Raw genomic sequence first — 7,779 nt, forward strand, 5'->3', positions numbered from 1 at the left:
GATATGAACATTCAGGAGTTACTAGTGATCGGGGATTCAGATTTGCTCATACATCAGGTCCGAGAAGAATGGGCAACCAAGAACTCCAAGATACTCCCGTATTTGCATCACGTACAGGAGTTGAGGAACAGGTTTACAAAGACAGAATTCCAGCATGTTCCCAGAGTCCAGAACGAGTTCGCCGACGCATTGGCCACCTTATCCTCTATGATTCAGCATCCAGATAAGAACTTCATTGATCCTATCCCGGAGAAAATTCATGATCAGCCAGCTTACTGTGCTCATGTCAAGGAAGAAGCAGACGGAAAACCTTGGTTCCATGATATCAAAAGGTATTTGACAGCAGGGGAATATCCAGAACTTGCAAACGCTACTCAGAAGCGCACACTACAAAGGTTATCTAACAACTTCTTTCACAGCGGAGGAATCCTATATAGGAGGACTCCCGATTTGGGATTACTAAGGTGTGCCGAAGCAAAGGAAGCATCCAGGCTATTAGAGGAAATTCATGCAGGGACCTGCGGTCCACATATAAATGGTTTTGTCTTAGCAAAGAAGATACTCCGAGCAGGATATTTTTGGATGTCCGAAAGTGCCATCGTTGTCAGATACATGCAGACATGATAAAGGTGCCTCCAAATGAGCTTACTGCAACAAGCTCGCCATGGCCGTTCGCCGCTTGGGGAATGGATGTTATCGGACCTATCGAGCCTGCCGCATCAAACGGACACAGGTTCATTCTAGTGGCAATTGATTATTTCACCAAATGGGTTGAAGCAGCATCATATAAGGCAGTGACCAAGAAAGTTATGGCAGACTTTGTCCGCGACCGCATCGTTTGCCGGTTCGGCATCCCAGAGTCAATCATTACTGATAATGGTTCCAATCTCAATAGTGACTTGATGAAAGCCATGTGTGAAACATTCAAAATCAAACACAAGAATTCTACAGCCTACAGACCTCAGATGAATGGAGCCGTAGAAGCGGCCATTAAGAAGATACTAAGGAAAATGATGGAGAAACACAAGCAGTGGCACGAAAAGCTATCATTTGCTTTATTGGGGTACCACACCACAGTTCGCACATCAACTGGGGCAACTCCTTGTATGTTGGTTTATGGTACAGAAGCGGTCATTCCCGCCGAGGTAGAAATCCCCTCCCTGAGGATCATACAAGAAGCAGAACTTGATGACGCAGAATGGGTAAAAAGCCGCTACGAACAGCTAGCTCTCATAGATGGGAAGAGAATGAATGCAATTTGCCATGGTCAATTGTATCAGAACAGAATGACCAGAGCTTTCAACAGAAGAGTCAAGCCAAGACAATTTACACTAGGACAGTTAGTGTTGAAGAAAATTTTCCCGCATCAGGACGAAGCCAAAGGAAAGGTCTCTCCTAACTGGCAGGGCCCGTACATGGTTCACCAGGTCCTAACAGGAGGAGCCATCATACTTGCAGAAATGGATGGAGAAGTCTGGCCAAAGCCAATCAATTCAGATGCAGTCAAGTATTATTATGTGTAATCATTATGACTTCTTCATGATGTAATTTGAACTACATCTGACCTGATTCCCGTTTAAGAGGGGATACGTAGGCATCCTATGGGTTCGGTCACAATTCAATAAAAATTTCATTCCCCCCATCCCAATATTGGAAACTAGGGCAGAATTTTAAGGAGTACCCTCAAAATTCCGAAGTTGATTTTCAGCCATTCATCGCACGCAGCCGTCAGAAGCACTAGCCCAGTAAACTGGGGCATAATTTTGAGGAGGAGCCTCAAAATTCCGGAAAGGGAGGTTGCAATGTCTTGAACCGCTTCACAGTCATCGGTTCATCTAAAATAGAGTTTTCTTACTATGTATTTACATCATACTTTTACTAAACCATGCATGGTTAATATCAAAATTGCTTTGTTTAGCGACGCTACCCCCAATGAAAGCAAGAGCCGAATAAGACAAGCGAAGTCCACGGGAAGACGAACTAACCTTCCCCCTTTTACAAAACTCACGATTGTTCTTTGAATGCAGGCACCCCAAGACATAAAACCATCAGATATGATTACATACTCATATTTGGCAGGAGTACAACTCTTAGAATCACCGCTTACTTTCAAGTGCTATCCGCACATGACATCCCCAGCAGCCACAACAACGCAACCAACTATCAGATATCATCTATCAGCTAAGAGCTTTCGTTACTATTCACCTTTATCTGCTGCATTGCATAAGGCTACCTTTCTGCCTTCCGAGACTAAGCATTGTCTCCATCTGCATTCTCCTGCATTGCGTAAGGCTACCTTTCTGCCTTCCGAGACTAAGCATTGTCTCCATCTGCATTCTCCTACATTGCATAAGGCTACCTTTCTGCCTTTCGAGACTAAGCATTGTCTCCATCTGTATTCTCCTGCATTGCATAAGGCTACCTTTCTGCCTTCCGAGACTAAGCATTGTCTCCATCTGCATTCTCCTGCATTGCATAAGGCTACCTTTCTGCCTTTCGAGCCTAAGCATTGTCTCCATCTGCATTCTCCTGCATTACATAAGGCTACCTTTCTACCTTCCGAGACTAAGCATTGTCTCCATCTGCATTTCTTGCATTGCATAAGGCTATTTTTCTGCCTTCCGAGACTAAGCACTGTCTCCATCTGCATGGCTGAAATATCGCCAACTTTGTTTAAATTCCGCATCGGCTGAAATATCGCCAACTTTGTTTAAATTCTGCATGGCTGAAAGATCGCCAACTTTATTTAAGTCTTGCATGGCTGAAAGATCGCCAACCTTTATTTAAATCTTGCATGGCTGAAAGATCGCCAACCTTTATTTAAACCTTGCATGGCTGAAAGATCGCCAACCTTTATTTAAATCTTGCATGGCTGAAAGATCGCCAACCTTTATTTAAATCTTGCATGGCTGAAAGATCGCCAACCTTTATTTAAACCTTGCATGGCTGAAAGATCGCCAACCTTTATTTAAATCTTGCATGGCTGAAAGATCGCAACCCTTTATTTAAATCTTTACATGGCTGAAAGATCGCCAACTTTATTTAAATCCCTTACATGGCTGAAATATCGCCAACTTTATTTATACTTTACATCGGCTGAAACATCGCCAAATCCTGCAATTCATGGGCTGAAAGATCGCCAAATTATCCAAAGGCACCATTGTTCGGAGGCACCATTTTCATAGCCCAAGAACGCCATGCCATGGCCTGAGGACCCCTTCTTTATCTTTTGCATATCATTATTCAAAGGCATCATGGTTCGGAGGCACCATTATCATGGCCCGAGAACATCATTTCATAGCCTGCGAATCCTCTATTATACGCTTCATGGCCCAGGACGTCATGATCTGAGGACATCATCCTACCCGTCCGAAGACAGCATTCATGGTCCAACGGGAACTTGCATCACGTTTAAACTTATGCACGATATGTTCATATTGCTTATTCGCAGGTACACCGGCTAGCAACGGCCATCACAGCAGGAGCGATCTCGCTCCGGTTCCCGCAGCCTATTAATCCCTGACCATCCTTCCCGACCCGAATATCGCAGCCGTCTTTCGAAATCTCCATCGGCATATTCCGCCAATGGATCCTGACTACATATGGCGTGATTCCTGTAAGACCAGGGATATGTAGGCAGCTCAGGAGCCAGAGCTCGGTCAAAATCGTTTCTTTCGATCAAAATTGGCCATCATATCTTTACCCAACAACTCTTTCATCCTTCTCGGGTAAAGAGGGGCAGTTGTTGATACCCAATTTTTCCCTACATATTTTCATGCTCAAAATATTCTCAAAATAGCATGTACATGCATATATAAGCATGCGCAAGAGTTTTTGGTATTTTTTCTTTATTTTTAAAGATTTTAAAATCAATTTATTGTCTATTTTAATAGTATAAAATTTAATAATTATTCCCAAACTGGCATTTTTGGTGAATTATTTATGTTTATTATCATATTTACACCAAGATATAATTAAGGTAATTTTTTGCATATTTTTACACATTTGTTTGGTATTTTTAAGCTAAATTGCATATAATTACAATTATAGCCTATTTTACAATTAACAGCATTTTACAATTACAAAATCATCTTTTTAGCATTTTTAAATTAATACTCATATGTTATTAACTAGTCCGGTACCTTTAATTTGTTTTAAAATTATTTTACTATTTTATAAAATAAAAAAGGGCAAATTGGCTATTTAATAAACAATCCTTTATTATTTCAATCTTAGCCAATTTGGCCATACCCCCTATCAGATTTTAATTGGCCCAATATCCCAATTAAACTAACCCAGACCAATCCCTAATATAACCCGGTCCAACCCCGTTTTAATCTGAGCCGTTGATCAAATGAGATCAACGGCCCAGATTCATTTGCCTTAATTAAGTCTAAATTACCCCCCCTCCCCCCCGCAGACCCCTCATTTCTACGAGACGGTCTCTCTCTCTATCTCGTCTCTTACTCTCCCTTCTCTCTAGAACCTTCTGGTTCTTTCTTCTCCGATGATCTCCACCGTCTCTCCGGCCACCTCCAATCTCGCCCCTTTCGACCATCAGCCGCCATGAAACCCCAAGGCTCCGATGGGCCTCTCATCGTCCTGTTCAACATCTCTAGGACCTTCGAGGTTTATGGACCATGGTGATTTAGACCTAGGGCTCCTGGTTCTGCTACTTATGAGTTTTCCGGCGTGATTTCAGGCGAAATCACACCCTATATGTCACGATCTGTGAAGTGTCAACAGGTTCTCTCAACTTCTATTAGGGTTTCCCCTTTTTTTTTCAAACCCTAACTCTCTCCTGAATCTCTCAAAACAGTGTTATTTTCATGCTATTTTCATGTTTTCCTTTATGTTCTGCTTATTCTCGAGCTTCTTCTGAAAGATTCTCTACTTTGAACCATTTTTACTCTCTTTGAAAAACTAGGGTTTCTTGGATTTCTTTTACGCATGTTTCGACCGATTTCCTTTGTGATTAAAACCTTTTCTTTGTTTATTTTGACCGATTTTATGCTCTTACTATTTTTTTAGCTTGACTCTGCTAAAAACCCTAATTTCTAAAAAATGTTTCTTCGTTTGATTATGTGCGTTAGCATGATTTTCCTTACTCTGATTCTATGTGTTAGCACGTTTCTTTGTTTCGATTATGTGTGTTAGCCTAATTTTCTTTGCCTTGTCCCTATGTATTAGTATGTTTCTTCGTTTGATTGTGTGTATTAGCCTGACTTTCCTTGCTTTGGTTCTGTCTGCTAGCCTATTTACTTGATTCTTGTTAATGTTTCGTGGTCGCCATGCTTCGAATATGTCCTGCTGAATCTTAACCTGTTTTCACTATCTCTGAGTGGTTGTGTTTGTTCATCTCTTGTTCCCCTCTGTCTATATGGCTAATTTTGTTTGCTACTCTTGTTCATTCACCTCTATTTATATGTTAAGAATACAGAATCATGACTTCGCATGATTGATTTTGATTTTCCTTGATTGATTGGTAATTTTTCTTTTTTCTTTCAAAACCCTAGCATTCTACTCGCCTGTTCAAATTAATTGATTTTTTGTTACCTTATTTGCTATAGTACTCTATTCTACCTAGCCTTTCCTTAATTGGAATTTTCCTGAATTTGGTCTTAATTGGCTATTATATGCAATACTGAACCTTGACTCCTTCCTTATTTAATCCTACACTGATTTTTTCTACTTGCCTTATATGGTGCTGAATCTTTTCGTTTGATTTTGATTCCCTTAATTAATGGGAGTACTTCCCTGATTTTTTTATTAATTGATTTCGAGTTCTTAAATTAACATATTTCTGTGATTCTTACCTCATTTTTTACCACCTACTTTCAACTATAAATACCCTAAGTCTTTCAAAGAAAACACACGACAGTCTTCTGAACACACACACCACAGAATACTCTCAGTTCTGCATTCTCTTGTGCTCTTTCTCTTGCTTTTGCTGTTCTCTGCTTTTGCTTATTATTAGCCGGCTGAAAGCCAAGGCTAATATAGTGTTACTACTTTGTCTTTGCATCCTGCTCTTGCCCTTTCACCGGTATGTCCTAATTAATCTTTAAGCCTCCAACCAATGTGTTTACTTTTGTTTCAGTTCATTATCTTTCTGATTCTCTTCTACTTATGCTTCTCCTGTTCAATGTGTAATTGATGCTTTGCTTTAATACTTCACCATGTCTTCTGATCTACATGCTAAGTCTGTAACATGACATTGCCTATCCCTAACTTCTGTGAATCCTATTGCTGTACATTAGCATGCCTAAATTTACCACTTCCTAGTTCCCCTGATCTTTGGCACTCTGCATGTATTTCTTGGTTTACATGTTTCTAATTGCTGTTTATCTTAAATGTCATGATTGTTTCCCTCTTGTCGTCTAAGAATCATGTTTAAGCCTGACCAATTCTTGGTCCCCTGAATCTTCTGATTCTGTGTGGCCATTAAAATCTTTAACATTGTGTGATCTATTTGCTCCCTTTCCCCATGATCCTTGTATGCAATCCTATGCTATTAAACTACTATTAAACCATTGTTTCTGTTGTTTTATTTTTAAACAAATCCCTTGTTTTTGAAACTTTTTTTAAAAAAATACTTCTTCCTGCACTTCACACTACCCTTAGAGAATAGGTTCTGCCCCCTTCGTGTGAGCATTGCTTTGAGTACCTCTGAGTACTCATCGAACTTTGACACACAAGGCTGGTATTCCACACTGCACTTGTTCTGCTTTCTTTTAAGTGTCTAGGTGATGGTATTAGCCAGGGACCCAATGGGCCCCAAGGGAGCTTTGCCGCACCTAGACCATGGCAAAGGCTGTAAGCTCGAAGGGGTTGAGGTTGGAAGACTGGGCCTGATTGAAGGCTCCCTATAGAATAACTTTTTATTTTTGTTCTTTATTGCTGTAATTCAGATATTAATGGTTTGTAATAGTTTGTAAACGAACGATTGGGGGTGAATAGTGAATATGGGGAGGGTTATGTATGCTTAGTATAAATAATGGGTAGAAAACATGCTTATAGGATTTTATTTACTTATCTGCGCAATAGATAACCTGTATAGGTCATGCATCTCATTCATTAGAGATCCTGCTTTAGGTTCTTTACTTTTAGCCTGTCATTACGCTCATCTTGTAACCACGATCAGTTAATAACCAGCAAGTAATTAACAACAAGCCAAATAATTTGTCATTACTGCATTGGCATGTTAGAAACCATGTTTTAAGTACTTTTATGTGCATTAGATATCCTGCTCTTAGGACTTCTCACTCGTTCGAGTTGCAGTAGTTAATTCACGTTTGTCTAATAACTTTGTTAAAATATGGCTAAGTGGTTTGAAACGTTTTCTGCAAATACCTTATTACGCGTACCTTTATAAATCAGAATCAAAATATGCATGTCTGTCCCTTAAGATAATCAGACAATGTATAACAACACCTAGGCAAACTTTAGGCCCAATAAGAACTGATCGTATTTTTATTAGCTTAAGACCAACCAACTTCTTCAATTTCAACTTGCCGTCCCCATTTTTGCTCTGATTCTCTGAAGTTCACTCTATTTTTTTTTCTTAAAAAAATTCTGCTTCATCTGGAAATGTTTTTGAAATGGTGCACCCATTTATTCTTACTGAGTTTCTAATTTTTATGTCCTCAAATCACTGGGTTACCAACCTCTGCCCAGAATCGTGCTATTTTATTTGTCCTGTACCTCATTAAACTGCTGTTACTACTTTTTTTTCCAACTATGTTTTAACTGCTATAAAAGTTCCTATCTTTGAGACCT

Source organism: Nicotiana attenuata, unplaced genomic scaffold (assembly GCF_001879085.1).
Source record: "Nicotiana attenuata strain UT unplaced genomic scaffold, NIATTr2, whole genome shotgun sequence".
In the NCBI taxonomy this organism is placed as follows: Eukaryota; Viridiplantae; Streptophyta; class Magnoliopsida; order Solanales; family Solanaceae; genus Nicotiana; species Nicotiana attenuata.